The following is a 19,884-nucleotide window of genomic DNA, read 5'->3' as shown; positions in this document are numbered from 1 at the left end:
AAACGTAAAATTCTAAGACATCTAAGGGTAGGATCTACACATAAAGGATACGTATTAATGCAAAAGCGAGAAATCTCAGCTACAGACAATTGTTACAAATAAATACACAGGTGTAATAGTCTTTTTGTATTCAGTTCCTTAGATCCTTGAATAGTTCCATCCGGTTTCACTTCCAAAATTATTGATGGAAGTCCATTTCCATGGAGGCCCAATTCTCATGTACCAGACTAACAAATATTTGACTTCAACTCTCACTTCCACTTCCACCCCCCCAACTTTCATCATAGCACCAAACGGGGCCTAAGTTTCTCGTAATCCGGAAAATCAAGCTCAAAACCCTAAAGCATGTCGAGAGTTATAACTTACGAATTAAAAAAAAATATTTTTGATACCTCTAATAGCTTCAGCCTTTGGTCCTTTTAATGCACATACATTAAATAACACATTTTAAATACATATGATGGTTGGATGCCCCGAAGGGACATTAAATATACATAATTGTTGACAGTCACATTTTCATCAAGTTTGTTGTTCATTTCTCTTCATAATCGCTGACTTTTATCTTCGTTGACTGTTCTGCGAGGCGTCCGTAAGGTACTAAGGTTTACTCCGTTTCAGAAGGTTCGTTGTTTAATCTGATCTAACTAACTTAATTATTCATTCCTCGCATTGTTGGATTGGTTCGATTGAATCTGATTGGCAAACGTTCTGTGGCCAACGTTCCCTACATTCCTCATGTAAGCTGCTTTTCTTCGTATGCTCAATAATAAGAAAAACAGAGCCTCGACGTCGAGCTATGTTTTTCAGCATGGGATAATATATTACATCTTTCTGAGCAAAGCCTATGATCTCGTTTAGTTCTGTGAACACATATTGTTTTTGCTCTGGTCGATGAGGACTCTTCTGTGTCAGCCATCCAACAAAAAACCATTTGTTCCGCACCATGAAAGCGGACAACCAGTCCCCTCTGATGATCAAGGAGCAATAAGAACAACTATGGTGATATTTAGCATCAGAGGGTACTGATTTTATTCAAGATTGAGGAAAGGAGGAGTTTTACAGAAGAAACTGCTGAAACTGCTGCATCAGACCCAAAGTTCAGAGCTTGGGATAAAGAATAAATTACTAATGTCATGGGTGGTAAACTCCATGACAACAGACCCAGAGTTCAGAACTTGGGTGAAGAGAATAAATTAATAATGCCATGGATGGTGAACTCCACGGCAACGGACACGGGGAAAGAATCGTGATGTTTGAGACTGCAAAAGAAGACTGCAGAATGGGACTCTAGTCTTATTCTAAAGTGGAGAACTCTGCAGCTTGATCCAGATCAATGTGTCTTGGTGGATCTGAAACAGGGAGACGCTGCTGAGAATAGGTTGAAAACTGATTGATGACTTCTGTTTGAGTCATATACTTCTCATGAAACAATCAGATGATCTGATCGAGGACATGATGACTAGTTATTAGGTTCGTACGCTTCAATTTAACTACAGACATATAAGTTCAGCACTTATTTGCCACAGGAATCGGTTTTGAACCTGCAAAACTTCTGTTTGAGTCATATACTTCTCAGGAAACAATCAGATGATCTGATCGAGGACATGATGACTAGTTATTAGGTTTCGTACGCTTCAATTTAACTTACAGACATATACGTTCAACACTTATTTTCCACAGGAATCGTTTTGAACCTGCAAAATCTATTTTCTTTGATCTAAAACTTCATTCTGGGAGGAGAAAGATTTATTATTTGTTGAGCGTTTCTCTCTTAGGTGACTTCAATAACTCCTAAAAGTAAATTTGTTTTCACCCTTGGCATTTTAGGTAATTTTTTGTATTTTATTTGGACCCTGCCTGTACACTTTCCTAACAGATGCTACTTTGATAAGGTATTACAACACCTTGGTCAACTACGTGCAATTGCGACATGACCTTTGAAATGTATGATGAAATCAGGGGAGTATTAGGGCTACACACCCACTCCCTCACCGAAGAACGGTACGACTTGTAGGCAAACCAAAAGAGTATCAGTGCATGTGGACCGGATATACTGGGAGTGGGAACTACAAAACATTGAACAAAAAGCCACTACACCACGCAACAAGCTCATGTCAACAAATTGAGATCCTAGGCAAACTGTTTCGTCAGCTTCATTTCCAATTTTTGTGATGACTTCTCAATAATCACATGCTCCCTTCTCTTTTATGGAAAACTTGTGAATAAATGATGCAGATCAAAAAATTAGTTAAAATTGGTTAAAGACGATAAATATGTATTATGAGTCTCACATTGAAAAATTTCATAAATGCTGTGTGGTTATAAGTTCAAGGGACTCTTCCTTCTAATAGCTAATTTTTGGAATTAGACTTTCTCTTTAGGCTTATACTCATAATATTAGTACTTCTATTGAAAGTCGACTTGTCGGAGAGGGCTATCCACGAAGGGTTTTGACTGACAGGAGGCTGAGTGAAGTGCTGTTTTGTGGAGCGTCGAGGACATCGGCTCTCAATGAGAGTGCATTATTATGAATCCCAAATTAGAAATTTCACAAGTCTTGTGTGTTGTTTATAAGTTCAAGGAGCTTTCCCTCCTAATAGGCTAGTCTTTTAAGATTAGACTCTCGTTTTGGGTTTATGCTCATCATAATATGTAAAAGTTGTAAGTTTTCCCCTAAAAATTACTCTTATTGATGGAGGAGAGAGAGTATAAAGGAGAAAATAAGGAAATTATTAAAATAAAGAGAATGATGCTTCAGGAAATAAGATAATAAATAAATATATTGATATTAAAACAAGTAATTAATGGTGGCAAAATAGGAAACTAACAAAAAATATTTGAAACATCTTGCAAATGTTTCTTATAAATAGGAACAAGGTAGACATGGTAGTTGTTTCTTATAAAAAGGGATGGAGGGAGTATATATATCATTATCAGATTTCACAGTAGATGTTCATCGATGCAAGTGGATCATGGAATGTTTGAAAAGTTTTTAAAAAAAAAAAAAAAAAAAAGCACCTACACAACTAAGCAAGTTAATGGGAGTCTTATAGAAAATATCCATGAAGCAGAAATGCCAATAAAACATCGTAGTAGAATTTGTTTATACCTCATCATACTTGTCACCTCCCTTGACAAGAACAGAGTAATAAACTTTCTGACTTTTTCCTCCAACAGTTTCCTCCTTCTCATCTACATAAGCAACACGAAGAGCTGGATTCCTGCATGGCATTTATATTATTGAAGAGGAAGATGCTTAAGATTTTCACATTATACAAGGAATTATCTACATTCAGCAAATCATTATATTTGACTCACGTTAACATCAGGTTGAGAATATTAGTATAGCAGCTTCTGTCTCGAACATTCTGGGATTTTTTCTGAGAACCATAGATTTGACAAGAAACAACATAGGTGAACTTTCAAATCTGCCAGAGCTTGTGCACGGTCTAAATGGACCTTCTTATCGTTTTCACTCATATCCAAGGTTTGGTAGCCATCAAAGATAGCTGCAAAGTGAACAATATGTAGTTCAATAATAAATGTAAAGCTTCGGGCAAGTCTGGGATTTAGATTTGAAACACTCGCAGAAAACATAAAACTAACCTTGTCTCCTGCGTATTCCAGGAAGCATTGAAGGTCCAGAGCTTTCCTGTAGTACAACATTCCTCTCACTAGCAAAAAGACCAAAAAAAAAAAAAAGATGATCACAAGAACTTCATGTATGAATACGTCCAAGACAACATTCAACACAATCTGGACCTGTTCGATAGAGAGTCTGTCCTCTGTATGATGCCCACTGACGAATACACTCCTGCTCATCGATATCATCATATTTACCTTGTAGTTCTTTAAGGCGGTCCCTGAAATTGGTCCATTCATCTGCATTTCATTTATATTAAGCAGTTGTCAGAAGACACCCAAAAGTATGAAAGGAAAACATATATAAAAAAAAATTACCAGGATATATCATCTTTAGGTAGAACAAAACTGATATTCCGTCTTCATTTTCCTTGTTTAGCTCCTCATCAGAATAAAGAACATCTTCTGTGTAATACGGAGTCAGAACACTACAGCGAAACAGGGCAGATAGGTTCCACATCATGTTAGCAAGAATTTAGAAGAAACACAAACACACACACACACACACACACACATTCTTGGGGAGCTCACTACTTTCTGTATTAGGGAATGCAACCATTTGAAAAAACAAGAAATTGGGGAAGACAAGTAGAAGAGCTGCTACAATGAAAAATTGCACTTGAAAACTAAATGGCTCTAATATATTCAGACATACAAAGAACAAAATGGCTCTTGACACTGGCCTTCAAAGAAACAAAACACTTTATCTACAGAGTGGGACATCTTCCTTCTATTTTAATCATGTAATTCATTCTTTTCCCTTTTTTGTGAAAGACCACATCAACCCAGAATCCTAAGTTGTTAAGTAAAGGATCATGAATGATTTTTATTAATGTCACCCACTATTTTCCATTTCCATAAACTAGTCCATCACAATGACTAACCTGAAGGATAGCATGTCCCGTACTATGGGAGCCTTGGCATATTCATAAATAAGGAGTTTGCAAAGAATGTAATACGCCGGCGAGCTTCTAGATTTTGTGGTATATTTATGGCAGATTCCTTGACTGTCAAAAGCAAATGCAGCCTAGTAACCTATAGAGAAGGAAAAAAAGACAAAAGTAAATGCGGAGACACACAAGAATGATTCATGTGATGCGTTGGTTAGGATGAAGTTGTACAGAACACCTTCTCCTTCCCTGATTTGTCCCTTGTAAGATATGTGTCAATGTTAACAAATCTCTGTCCTTTCTTTTCATCATCTACCATATGCTGAGGAGGCGCCTCCAGGATCTGGGAAGAGCAGAATAAAACCCTCATCATAAAGCTTGAAACAAACTTATCAGTTCAAAACAAATAAGACATTTTTATGCCAATATATGTTCTTTTCAAACTTACACGTGCCCATCAATCATAACATCCTGTATCATGATTTCTACAATATCCTGCAGGACATTGACTATCTGTGGCTTCAATCCCTCAATTTTGTCATCATCAGATGTTAATAGAGTTAAAAATTTATCCAACTTCTCACTAAGCGAAGGTAAGCCACTCATTTTGAAATCCTTGACAAATGTGCCCTCCTGTATGCTCAGTTCTACTCCATCGCAAATTTGCTTTACCACCCTGTTTCACACATGAAAGAGGTCAGACCGTCATGAGGATCTCTGCGCAGAGAAATGAACACGTGTTTGTCTTATTTTTTTCCTCCCTTCTGGAAATTTTTTTTTTTTTGGGAGGGGGTGGGGGTTGTGACGTTTGTGCAAAACTTTCTTCCTTACATCCTGTCTTCCTCATTCAACAGAAGGTTTTGTATGATTTCCCTGAGCGTCTCATAACATTCAACAACTGCTGAATACATGTACTCATCATTCCTAATTTTCCTGAACAAATCCTCATCCTCCTTCCCCTTAAAATCTTTTGCCATGTCTACTGCTATAGGAATCTGTCATATATGGAAGAAAGTTCAGAAATATAGGATAGAAAGCCCAATCGATTTTAGTTCTAACAGCAACTCTCATTCAAACCACATACCTTACTAGCAAGCAAGAAAGGAGGCCACTGAATGACAGAAATATCACTTGAACGGTAGGGAACAAGCAGAAGATCCCTATCTCTGGGCAATTAAAAGTCAAAATATATCAGAAGCTTGAAATCCTCACATTTTATGCAAGATGTAGGGAGCAAGCAGCATTTGTACCTATTGCTGATGAGGTCTTCCTCTCTCATAGTATTAATGAACTCATTCCAAACCTGAGAGAAGTATGCGATATTTCTGCGTTCATTTTGGTCCTGCCAAACAGATTGTTTGCTTTAGCCAGCAACAAAAATATAGGACATTTTAGGTATTCAATCAAAACCAGCAAGAATTTATGAAATGTCAAACATAAATGTAGTACAATGTCCTCTGTTTCAATGTCTTTGTTTCTTTCAGTCAAAAAGCAATGACTAAAAGCATGTGGTACAGCTTCAAATCTGGAGCGCAGCATCCCAAGTGTCCTTATCTAAAGATGCAAAATATGACTAGGAGATTAGTCCACAAAAATCCATCTTATCATTAGAGAATAGAACTTTATTCCTACCTATTATTAGGAGAAAATACCAATTTTTATAGAAAAAATAATAGTAACAATGATTTCATGACCTAGCTTGTTCTTAAATACTGCAAGAATTTTTTCTTTCTTGACAAAAAAATTAGAAAGAGGATTACAGAGTCAAATACTACAATAAATATGCCACTCACCTCACCCAAATGGCTGAAGGCTCCAATAATCCCACCAAATATAGTTGAATAAATGGAATACCATATTTGAGTATCCATAAAATATACCTATATATCAATAAAACATATATTAATTAAATAAGAGGACTTCAGCGATCCGTAATTTAATTTTTTCTCAACTCACCAGGATAATGGGAGCCCATATTGCAATGACAATACACAAATTGTGAGTTTCTGCAACATTTGAAAAATGTGAGTTGATGCTAGCTAAATCCACAGAATATAGAGGTCAGATAAACATTTAAGAATAGATTGCTACCATTGTCTGGAAAGAATTCGTGCCACTGGTAGTTATCAATTGGCATCCCCATGATTAACTTTGTTGGCTCAACAAGGGGATATATCTGGGAAAACCAGTTCATTAGTTCTGAGCAAGTAAATCTACAGAAAATTTCATATGTCCGGAAAAGGCATTTAGTCAACTACAATTACAATTTGATGTGACATTACATACGATGAAAAATATATTCCTGACATTTATATTTACTTTCTTACCGAAGCTCTGGATTTTACCATCAAGCATGTAACAGTGAAGAAAAAGTGTTAGCCAAAGGAACTATGCAGGATAGGGCATTTTGGTTCCAAGGGACATGGTAGCAACTTTCAGTTGATGTGGGCGTAATCTAGAAAGGTGTGTTTTGGCGAGGGGCTATAGGCAGAAAGGTCTTAAGATGCCAATTTAAAAAGAAAGTGTTCATGAAATTGAGAGAAAAAGGGAGAAAAACAATGGATACCAAGGCATTCTTACTCCTAAATTTACCATTTTTATTATCCAAAAAATCTACTTGTCACTTCCATTCTATTCCAGTCCGTGCTTTCAAGTCTTTCTCTCACACTCTTAATGTGTGTAATAAATAGTATAGACAAATATACAGAATAATTAATTTGTTAGTTATTCTTTATTAATTGTGAGATCATAAAGGGCATGTTCTGAATGCTTTCATTTCCCCCGAATTTATTTCTTTTATAAAATTTTTTCTCCGATATGAGCATATTAAAAAGGTCAATTAAACTGAGCAGACACATAAATGTCCTCTCATAGGAGTGGATATTTTCACTCTCATTTCAACAGCACTTACTAAATCATTGACCAGAACTATAAGTGTAGATGTTCATACTGTTACTCCCACAGTTAAGCTTCAGAACTCTGGGAAGTACCATAATAAAAAAATCTATTCAATGATAGAATTAGCACCTCCACATAGTAGCTGAATGCTAGCTTGCTAATCAGCAGCATGATCCAAAACAGAGTATACCTGCCATATTAAAGGAGTGTCAAGGCAATAGCAAAAGGGAAAGTGGTTATAGAAGCTGCGTGTATGTGCCAGAGATCCAATAATCCATGCTAGTAGTTGATTCAAATGAAAATTTTCCAGGACTTCTTTTTCCACGATTAACGGGAAGTGAATTAACGAAAGACATAATTAAAGGTTTGGAAGTATCAATCTGTACTTCTCTCTCTCTTTTTTTTTTTTTTTTTAATAATAGTAGATGATAACATGTAGAAAAGGGCAAAAATGGAAAATAGAAATTGAACTTTCACTTACTTCAGTAGTGATAACATGTTCTCATGCATGCCCCTTCCAATATACAATTTGGGCTGCAGTATGATCAATTAAGTCAAATAACATTCAGATTAAATTTCAACACAAAAGAGATGGAGGGGAAAAAGGAATGAAAGCATCTAGAAACGGGTTCGTCTAGTAAATGCTCGTTCACCTGAGCCCACCACATGAAAAGAGTGATAATTCGCATATTGGAGCGCTCCAGCTTTCTTCTCAAAGGTGGAATGAAAAATAGTATTGTAGCCACTACATTTGGCAATAAAAATATTGCAACGAGATAAAAGTAAAGTGACTGGTTCCCCAATCCCCAGCCCAACTGGTGAAGAATTGTATGAGCCATGACGGATTCTGAATAGAATTAGAATAACTGACTGGCAACACTACAACCCAGACAGCTGCTACCACAAATTTCAGAAAATACCGTAGCAGTTGGGTAAATTTCATATTCTTCCAGGCATTCCAAGTGAGAATGATATCCAAGGTGACTGCACATAGAAGATAAGAGAAAAATGGGTTAAGAAATGATTAAATTGAAACTAATACTCCAGTTAAACTAATGCAACTGTAAGAAAATTATGGACGGCCATGGCACAGTATAATAGTACCAACTACCTAGGTCCAGACCCATATAAAAATACATTAGACCCAGACTCTGGCCAAGTAACAAATTGAAGATTTTCCCCCATCCCTATTAAATTTCAAAATCAATCTACCTGAGCCAATTCAAAAATGGTAAAGTTTTTCAAATGTTGAGACTTGTTCACACAAAATATACTCATAGAATCAAACAAAATTAAGAAGCTCCAACAACTTTCAGTATAATTCAAAATAACACCAACCAGCAATAAATTCATTTTAAAAAACCTAACTTATTGATGAGAAAAGAGAACAACTTCCAAATGTTCAATTAATTACCTGCCAATTTTTTATACCAATTAATTTTTAAATTTGACAAGAAGTATATTATATATAGATAATTCACACTCAAAAACAATACCGATAAGGGGCAAGGTGGACATTAGATTCCCAGACCTCAAACTAAAAATTGTTTAAGAAAATGCTCAGACCCAAAACCCGTTCATTAAGACCAATCTCTAACCCTAAACGGTTAGAATTTTGTGGGAAACCATATGGTATGGGAACCTAGACCTATTCATGATGCTCTGGCCTTTATGTTTTTTGGCCAAGAAACTCCACCCCCCCAAAAGGGTAGGCCAGTAGCATTTTTTGACCCCTCTCGGTACAGAGTTTCCAAGAAAAAGAATGGCATTCAATACTCAAGATTGTATCAGATTAACATTCAATAATGTCATCAAAAGACAAGCTAAGTTACCTTGAATAAAATTGAGAAAAGCAAATGTAATGAAAATGCTCATAGCACTATTTTGCACATCATCATCAAAAATCAAACCAAGAGGTCCCGCAGAACTCCATGCAACAATAATCATAACCTGAAATCCAATGATATAATAAATGATAAAACTCATGAAGTTGTAAAACTATATGATAAGCCCAAGATTAAGCTTTACCTGTAAGGCCAATATAAAGAATATCCACATTCGATCAAAACTTCTATAGAGGTGCCAAAATGTACGTACTTCCACAAAATTTGTCTTGGGCTTCTTCTTTCCTGATCCTGAGCCAGCTTGGTTAGGACCCTATCACAGTAAAGTTCACTTCAATAGAGTTCTTGAAAGAGATAAGAATGTGTCATGTCACGTTATACATATTAGGAACAATTATGTTTGATGACAGAACTCTCTTAAAAGCTCTGAATAGGTAAGCAAAACTTCTCAAGTAGGCTAAATAAATATATCTAGAGGACCTCTAAACAAAGGAAATGTTTTCTTTCTAATAAATGTGTCAAGGACTACCAAAAGAAGCACAAGTGATTGAAAATGCGAAATTTTGGATTAAGAAATTATATTCATTAGCCCCCAAGACAGCCAAACAGAAAAAAATAGATACAATTGCTCAAAAGAATTCCCTGATCCCTCTGATATCTGATAAAGATAAATGGAACTCGGGCATTGATTGAACTCCCCTAGGCAAACCATTGGGTTGTAAATGTGTTTTAGAGAGAGGAGGGAAAAGAGATGCTGGTGAAAAAACCCAAGAAGATAAAATGGAAATTTAAACCTGCTGCGAAGCAGACTAGTCTCTCTGCTTACCTAAGAGAGACACTCCCTTAAAAAACATTAAACTAAACAAGGAGAAGTCAAAAGCATTATCTTGCAACATAGTGCATCTAATGACATGGAGATAACCTTGAAAATATGAACATTCTGCTCCAACAAAATATTATAAATCATAATGAAAATTCTGGATTGCCTCAAAATTCTACCCTCTTTTGTTCATCAAAAACCTTTGAACCAAATAAGGAGAAACGACTCAGTCCATCAGATGTAGACACACCCAACTCCTATTTGACAAAAATCTCATAGTAGGAAAATAAATGAGGAAATGACAAACGGATGCACAAATACTATACCTTCAGCATCTAGATTTTGTCAGAGGATGACAAGTTTCCCAAGTAGAAAAATAGATGAGGAAATGACAAACTGATGTACAAATACTATACCTTCAGCATCTAGATTCAGTTTGAGATCAGTGAGGCATTGATTTTAAGGTCTTTGGCCTCTTGGCAGTTTTTATACGTCTGTTATTTGTTTGTTTTCCAGATTTATAGAAAGTATTAATATTAATTAGCGATATTATTTCTGATTAACTTCTAGATTTTCTTCTTTCTTGTGTGGAGTTGAGCTGCATTGAGAGCATTTGTACAGCGTCATATCTGAAATTTATCTTCTAAAATTTTTCAGATTCCAGACTCTCAGATTCTTAGTTGGGAATAGACAATGTTAAGGAGTGGCAATAGAGTTTTAATTGATTGAAATCTCTCTCAGTAAGATTCCCGTTAAAAAGTTAAAATTTCAAGAATGCAAATTCCCGTGAAATGAACAGAAGTTTTGAACCAGGACCGGTATGCTTGAAAAATTGGGAAGCCTGAGAGAAAGGGATAATAGAAGGCACAGTACGGTTGACTCCTGGAAAAATTTCCTCCCAGTGAATCCTTAATTTCAAAACTAATCGTATATACCTGTAATCCCAGTTAATTAATTAGTAACCCGGAAGGAAAAAAAAAATACTTCAACTTTATATTTTCCATTTTCCTTTTTTATAATTTCATTAAGTTCATCAGCATATTGCTATAGAACAACTATGCTATAAAAAGCTCAACAAACGAAAGTGCAGACAATGATAACTTGTTTGCCTGCATATTGAGGTAAGCACATAAATATGGTATTTAATCCATGTGAAAAGAAATGTTTAATCATGGGGAAGAAAACAGTAGCATGCTCTGACCACATGAGGGCACACCAAATAACCATTTGGGCAGACATGATATTGATGGAGACCAAGGGGGCAAGAGATGCATCAAACCCACATTCGGACCTATAGGATGTTTTCAAAAGATACTTAGGTGGATTAGTTTTCCCACCTCAATAGTTAGCCTTTCTGGAAGAGTTTCCCACCCCACTTGAGTGCCCATCAGATATCAATGTTCATTCTTCAGATTTGTAAGATTAGAATTTGGTACATGAAAAATCACACATAAATATAGAAGGAAACAAGAAAGAAACCTCATTTGCTCGGTGCTTATCATCTGAATGCCTAAAAAAGTCTGCCTTGGGGTCCATCGGCCATCCTAGCTTAAAACATCTGTCAGACCTAGAAAAGGAATGAATTCAATTCTGTCAATTAAATGGACAAGCCCAAGAAAGATTTCAAAATTCTTCTCATCATTCCAATATTTAAAAGTCATTAGTTCAAGAAGAGACAATGTCTACCAAAAGTATTCATTCAGATCATCATAATTTCTCCACATAGTATGGCTTGCCTTCCCTTGGTTATTTCTCTTTGATTCCTATACGCCAAAAACAGAAAAATGTTTTGGGCACATATATTCATGAAAAAAGACATAGAAAAATTACTTGAGCTATTTCCATATGAAAATTACCTTATGTAAAACTTCATAAATGGGAGTGATGACTTCTCTAAGAAAACATTCTTCATCAGGTGCTGCTGTTTGGTATGTGTCCCCGCTCACAGGATGAACATTGCTATACAAAATCCCATAGACCTCATTGCACATCTTTGGAAATGAAAGTAGAAAAGGGTTATTGTCAGTAATGAAGATCCACAATGTATATAGTATCTAATTTTGGTAATTAACCCTTCTCATATTAAATATTTAGAAGGGATGAGGGAATGAGGAGGAACTATTTCCCCTCATCCTTCCCTTGAATCCAAATTGAGGGATGGTGAATGCGAAAAATTTGCTCAAATTATAACAGGTAAAAAGACAATAGAAGCTGAGAAGGTAGGACAATAAAGAAAGAATCAAAGATCCAATTGTACTAACTGTCATAACTCCCTCTTCTGATTACACAACAAGAGTCCGGCTGTGAAGAATTCTAACAAACTAGCATCCTCAATTATAAGTTGCTATTAACAGAACAAATTCAATGATTAACAATACACACTTAACATATCATAAGAGCTTGCCCACTTCGCCATTAACTATTTCATCGTCCAGCTTAAATGCAAAATGATTTTAAAAGAGGATAGACTCACAATACAAGAATGAATTGTAAGCCACTAAGATCAGACAAAACTTACATTGTGGAAAATGTAGCAAATACATTCAGGCATGAAGCGAATATTTGAAGCTTCACCCCATATAAGAAGGTAAAGTGCTATGTAAATCAGCTCTAGCTGTTGTATGCTACGATCTTCTGGAAACCTGTGAGGTATTTTAAAAACAAAATTTCACCCACCAAAATGAATTAAAATGCTCCCGATAAGATAATATTATATGAAAATTCATTAAAGAAAACCTATTTGGCCTTCCGTTATTATCTTAAAGTGAAAAATTCACTCACCTAAGATTGGATTTACAACGCACATAATTACACCATGAATTATAATTCTTGAAAATTTTAAACAACAACTGGTCTACGGTGTCTTCTTTGAGCTGCAATAAGCTTCATATCGTTATCAATATGATCAAGTAAAAGTACAACATAAAGTAGCTGAGGCAGCATGAGTTTGCAAGAAATAATAGTTCACCTCACGAGATGCGGCATTCTTATTTCTAATATCAATATTGGCAAGCAACAGGATAAGATGCTCCCTCTGATTTGCCACATTTCCTTTCTTTGGACCACAAAAATACCAGAGGAGATTTAATCAGATCATTCAAAAGAAATTCATGTGGCAAAAATGTCTGGAAGCATACTGAGTTGACAAACGAACATCAAAATGGTCAGAATAGACTAAGTTATTCAGATGGAGTCGAACTAAAACTCCCGGAAACATACAACAAACAAAAACAATAAATTGATGCTGCAATGCATGACCTGAACATCCAGAAATCTCAGTCATAACCACAGTGAAGAAAAGTAGTTTAACAGTGGTTGTTCTGTTGATTTCCAATGCCTTTGTAATGATGATGGAGAGTTTATTATGCTTTTATGGATTCCAGTGTTGTTATTGGAACTTGAGCAATAATAACTTCAGTGCGATTGATTTTGTTTCTTGATTCCTTCCTGCGCTGAATGATTTTCAAACTCTAAAGACAAATGGCCTTCAGGAAACTTCTATTCAGCCTTTTTCCTTCCTATCAGCTTTCTTTTTCTCCAAAAAAAAAAAAAAACCAATAATTCAAGTTTTGGATATTTAGGTAACCTAGAATCTAACCAGTTGTCGTGATTTGGAGCGAGCAAGTACATCCCATGCACATTACTCAGCTTGTAATAGCCCGATTTTCAAACTCCAGTATAGTTTTGTAAAAATAACTTCATTATAATTGAAAATGTTCATAGGAAACAGTATGCGCGAAACAGTAGAGACTACAGTTAACAGATGATTATGAAAGTTAAGCAGGGTTTTAGTCATCTGAGAGCTTAGATGCTCACGACTCAAGAAAGGCGAACAACTTGTCACCTAATTGGTGAAGCTATCGAGAAGTCACTAATCTATTGGACAAGCTAGTGGCAAGCTACCACCAACTTGGAAAGACGCTTACTTCTTTCATCTAAATGAAAGCAGCAGCAAGCCTGGATCCAGTTTAATTTCAAGAGTATTTAAGGAAAAGCAAAGAAAATGAAGGAATTCTTTCAGGAAAAAAATGTTTGTTTAAATTGAAGTAAGGGAGTTTGAGTACAGTTCGGACTAGAAAGAAGTAACATACTAAAATTCATTTACTCCCATTTCCTAGAAAAAATAATAATTCGAAACTAACATAGTTATAATATTAAGTGCTCCCCTGTTGATTAACCCTATTGCAACATTGTTTCTTTCTAAAATACAGGAATTAATAATTTATTCCTCTCTTGGTCTTTCTTATCTCGTTAGCCATCTTTCTGGCGTTTAAGAGTTTCTAGTAAAATCAGATAACTTTACCGGCCACAGAAATACCTGATAAGAAGTCTCCATTCCAAGCAGTTTACCTAAAATCTTAATCGTTACATGTTGAATTAATAATTCCTCCTCGTTTGTATTTTTTAATTTCATGTGTTTGACCTGCGCCATCTTTCATGCCCAGCATTACTAGTTCAGAGGACCTAGTCCAAACTCTCTTCTATCAAAGTAATCAGCACAACTTTCAATATCATGATTTTTTCAATGGACGGCAGGGAGTATTACCTGAAAACCAAAAATAGAGGAGAGCCAATCAAGTATGTCAGTTACTTTTATGACCCTATCCATGGGCATTGGAAGATTATCCACCTTACGTAGAGCATTAAGTGCTGCCTTGATCTATAATTTTGAAATAGAAAAGAAAAACACATCAAAAGTGAAATTTCAGGAAGAATGCGCCCTTGGCAGAAGCAAAATGGCCATTGCATGCATTTCTAGACATACAAACCTCAGGAACTTCCATGATTGCTGGTTTAACACCGACAGCATACAATGGAAGAATGTTATAATGTTCGTATTGCCCCCTTTTATTGTCAACATCCCTTGCATACATCCTTGTCTGTTGATAAAAGAACATCGTCATATCCAGTTCTGTCTGTCTAAGAAGTATTCAACATAATTGAGTTAGTAAAACCAAATATGCAAATCAAACCTTGTCATCAATGTTGCCTTCAGACACCATAGCAGTCAGCACATCATACAGTACAGTTGCAATCTGAAAAATTTTAGCCATCTCCTCCCTTCAACAGCCACGTTAAAGAGTGAGGCCAGAAAATGATGTAAGCTATAAAAGTTTTAAGCATAGAAGTTTAAATCCAAAGTTATGTCGACAGAACTTAGGGGCCTTGGTTCGTCCTTTCTCCTCTTTCTAATTTATTCTATTATTCAACCAAAAAACAATGATTTTCTGAAGAAGAGCTTGACTACAAGAAAAACTCTCAAAGATAATGAAGAAGTGATTTAGACTCTTGCATAATAACAAAATTCTAACCTACAGTATTACTACTTCGCTTGTAAGACTTATCCTTGAACAATCAGTAAGTTTTTTAACACTCCCTCAAGCTGAAGATTATTCAAATTTCTTTTTTCTTTTCAAATTGAAAGATTATTCAAATTTGAGCTTGTGGCAAATCAACAATATTTAAAAAAACAAAAACTATAAAATACAGATAAGCCAAAGAAGCCAAAACTTGTAACTTGGGCAGCTCCACTGATGCAACAAGCTTTAAGAAGATCAAACAGCAACAGACTAACAACTTGAATAACAGCAATGATCTCAACTAACAATTTGCAGTCAAACAAAAACCACCACATGGCTCCATCAAACAATGATGAGCTTAACAAACGAGCAACAATTTTCAATCAAAAAACACAAACTTCAACTAAGAAGGATGTTGCCTTCTGTTTTTGCATTTGAGCAACTAGTCCCTAATCCCCTGAAAACAATGCCTATGGAAAAACAGCCACCACGCAATTGAAGGTCTAAAAGCTCCAAAACAGGACCAACAGCAAAGGCCCAAAGACAGTCATATGTTCCAACAATATAGAGAGCAAAGAGGAAACGGCAAAACCCCAGGACAAGATGTTCAAGCCAGAAGTGAGAAGATAGCAAAACAACCACCGGCATTCCCATGAGTTAACAGATGGACAGCAAGGTGGCGGCAGTGCATTTGGACGCATGCTTTACAAGGTATTGCCATATTTCTCGGTTTGGTGTCATGTTGGAACATGGAGCAATGCTCTATTTGATAAAGTGAAAAAGAACAATAGAAACGAAAGGCAGAAGAAGAATTTTGATAGTAAACAACTGCTGTCGCTGGACTAAAGAATGAAAACTAGAAAACAACTCCAGATGACAGAAACAAAGGCAGACAGAGAACAGGGTAGATGAAGCTGCTCTGGTATCATGCTGGAATTTTAGGGTAAAGCAAAGGTATTTCTAGAGACTCAGGCAATGAAGAAAAACAACTCGCACAATTCAGACTTTGTACCTTCATTTATTTATAATGTTCTAATTAAAAAAAAAGCTTAACCATAAGATCAACTCCCAGTGATAACTGCAAGACGCTTAGAGAATAATCAACTTCTAACCAGTAACACTTGCGCTTAATTTGTTATACTTAAGGCATTAATAAGCTTCTCAAAGAAAAGCAAGCCTCACGGTCTCTTGGTAAATTCGCCTTCTCTGACATTTTCCTCATAATATTTTTGGTAGTATGACTGCAGCTTTCTTGTGTCACTTCCGGGACCCCAACTTTCAGTTAATTCCCCTTCCTGCAACCAATAAATACATTGAACGTTTCAGGATGTAAACTATTAGATATTATTGGACAGCACATTGCATCAATTAAATTTTATCTTGATCAACTGAACGCTTAAAATAATTATTGTCTGGTGCTAACATTATTTTCCCAGATAAAAGGCAAAGTCACTAACAAAGGTAAAATAGATTTAAGGATAACACAAATATTTAAGGCATGAATGAACACAACAGACATCTTCATTGACATCTCATAGACACCAAAGAGAAGTAAGAAATGTCACCTTTGGGAATGAAAATAACGGTAATCATACAAGACTAACTACCTTTTCAAGTCTGTGCAAAAGATAGGTCTTAAACTGGCGAACACCACGCCCACTTGAAGTTGGATCCATTGTGTGAGCCTTCTCAAATGCATGGAAGCGGCCTAGTCAGATAAACAATGCAGGATCATGATTATCTCATATTCTTCTATAATACAAGCTCAAGCAAAGAGTACCTCTGACGTTTTGAGTTAAATACTGGACACATAGGCCCAGTTTGAATATACTGGACACATAGGCCCAGTTTGAATGGACTGATTAGCAGCTTATTGGAGCTTACATGCTATGCCTTAGCAAGCGCATATCAACCATTTTATATCTTAGCTCAAATGTGTGCTATAAACCATAGGTCGAGAAAATAAGGGCCTACCAGAGCTCAAAATCAACTGAAGCGCAAGCTGTTTTTACAACAGTTTTAACAAAATTACCCTCGTTTCTTTTTTAACATACATAATCATTTCTAAAGTTCCCATCAAAAACAAATTAGCCTATGTTAAACTTACGACAGTATACCAAATTTGATAAGTTCTTTTAGCACAAGCTTGTCTTTAGCTACTTTACATACATCAATTTCAAAGGTGCTTCGTCGACTCCAAAAGCATCATGAGAAGGGGCGGCATCTCTTGCTTCCCTTTAATGTCCCATTCTTGGTTTTTTTCCTAAGGGATTCTAATATAATTGACTTATATATAATATGGACTAGTTGGCAATTTTTATGCACAAGTTCCAGTATTTTTCCTCCCTTATTTTCCTCCTTTCCTGTAATCGTCTTCCTCATTTACGGTAAGATTTATTTACTACCGAAAATAAGACGAGTTCGTCACCTTTCTTTCTTTCCAAAAGAAAGAAATAATAATAATAAACTTTTCTAGGCAATAAAAGCAAAGTCCTAGTAAAAAATCAAAATTTTAATCTTCAATCTTTGAAGGCCTCACACACCAACAAAAACAGAAAAATTACAGTATGCACGGATGTTAAGGCCACAAAGTGATTTTATTGTTAGAAGTCATACTTTCTCTTTAAAAGGTTCATACCATCAAGAACCTGTTATTAGGACTAAACTAATAGTTTCGATTCCAAAGAAGTAACATATACTCACAAAGATATGCAACTCTGGGATTCTCCTGCTCAATTTCATTGGCTGCTCGGAGAATCGGGACTACGACAGCAAGAGAGGACGGCACCATCTCACTATCAACAGCACCATCCTCACTCTGCAACTCCACGTTCCTCGTCGGCACCCGAGTCATCCGCCGGGACGTTAGCCTCGGGATGTTGGGCGGTCCCTTGGTGCCACTCGTGCTGGCCATGGCTCCACTGCCACAACCACCACCAATTCAGGGAAGTTTCGATGAAATCCACCCACAGTATTCGAAAATTTAGTGAAATGCCCAGGATTTGAAGCTGGGATTGGATCGCAATGAGTGAAGAAGGTGAAAGGGGACATGTTTTTGTATTGAGGATGAAGAGATGCTTTGATTGCGAGGTGGGGCAAAGGACGAAGCTTTTTCAGCTAAGGAATTGCCCTGATCACAAGAAAAGAACGAAGCATTGCAGTTGAGGGAAGTGTTGGAAAGCAGAATCTGAAGGAAGCACTGAGTCAGTTCTCTGCTCAACGCTTTTGCTTTTACATAAACAAACGAATCGTCGCTCTGCTTTCTCAGAATTGGCGGCAAAGCGGTTCCTTCAGCCTGTTACCTTCTCTTTGCGCTTTTTATTTATAATTACTTATTTATAGTTGTAATTTATTACTTAAAATCATGAAAGGCTGGCAGATTGATTGTCCTTCTCATTACTGTCACAGATTAACCCCTGATAGAAATATTGTAACGGATACTTTTTTGAGTCATATCATTCCACGTCAGCAATCAACCAAGTGGTATTATAATTATTGTTTTTGCCGGAAGTATTATAATTTATTACTCCCTCCGTTCCTTATTATAAGAGACGAATAACCGAATTACGTTGATCAAAAAAACAGTTAAAATTAGTTAAGAACAATCAATGTGTAAAAAGTATAATTTCTTTTCCAAAAATACCCTCATTAATAAGGAGAGAAAACATGAGAGAGAACAATAGTAAACTATTAAAAGAAAGAGAAGTGGGAAGGAGAGAAAGTGTGAGTTGGAGACAATAATATGGGTAAAATAGAAAATCAACACAAAAAAGTAGAGACAACTTTTAAGTGTCTCTTATATATAGGAACATGCCATAAGCATCAAATGTCTCTTATAATAAGGAACGGAGGGAGTACATTTTTCTGAGGAAAAAAAATAAAATAGTACTTGATTGAAATCAAGTTGTTGTAACTGATTGGAATATTTTAACGGATACTTATTCAGTTATTTGACCCGTATCAACCCAAATAATGGTGAAAAAAATTTAGGTGAGTTAGGTCCCAGAAACTCACCAGAGCCAGGACATGTCTCCAGACTCAGAGTGATTACAGAGGTACTTACAGATGGTCTACCAATAAGATCCTCACATCGGCAGTAGGATTCGGGATTCAATGACTTTTTCTTAATTTTGCAATTCGTTCATCTTTGTTTGATTTATTTATTAAAAATTCTAATTGTAATTGATTAAAAGCAAGTTGTTGTAATTGATTGAAATATTTTAACGGATACTTTTTCTTTTGCTACAAATTAACGGATACTTATCTGTTGTAATTTTTTTAAAAAAAACTGTAATTGAACGTTATTGATTGAAATCAAGTTGTTGTAATTGATTGAAGTGCATAACCGATTCTCTTTAAGCCAGATGCTACTTGCATCATGATATCATCACTGTATTTATGGCTCAGATTTTTTTAACCAATTAAATAAATCTAATTAAATGTTAACTGATTTTGGAATTTTGTTTAAATATTATTGATTTAAAGTGTGT

The 19,884-nt window shown here is 35.8% G+C and overlaps 1 pseudogene; it reads right to left on the bottom strand.

The window, feature by feature from the left end:
• Nucleotides 1-3,532: 3,532 nt before the first annotated feature.
• LOC114734433 (callose synthase 7-like) lies at nucleotides 3,533-18,327 on the bottom strand (annotated as a pseudogene).
• Nucleotides 18,328-19,884: the final 1,557 nt, after the last annotated feature.

Source organism: Neltuma alba, unplaced genomic scaffold (assembly GCF_004799145.2).
Source record: "Neltuma alba isolate B1F8T4 unplaced genomic scaffold, ASM479914v2 tig00013099_pilon, whole genome shotgun sequence".
NCBI classification, from domain to species: domain Eukaryota; kingdom Viridiplantae; phylum Streptophyta; class Magnoliopsida; order Fabales; family Fabaceae; genus Neltuma; species Neltuma alba.
This window is presented reverse-complemented; position numbering and strand designations above follow the sequence as displayed.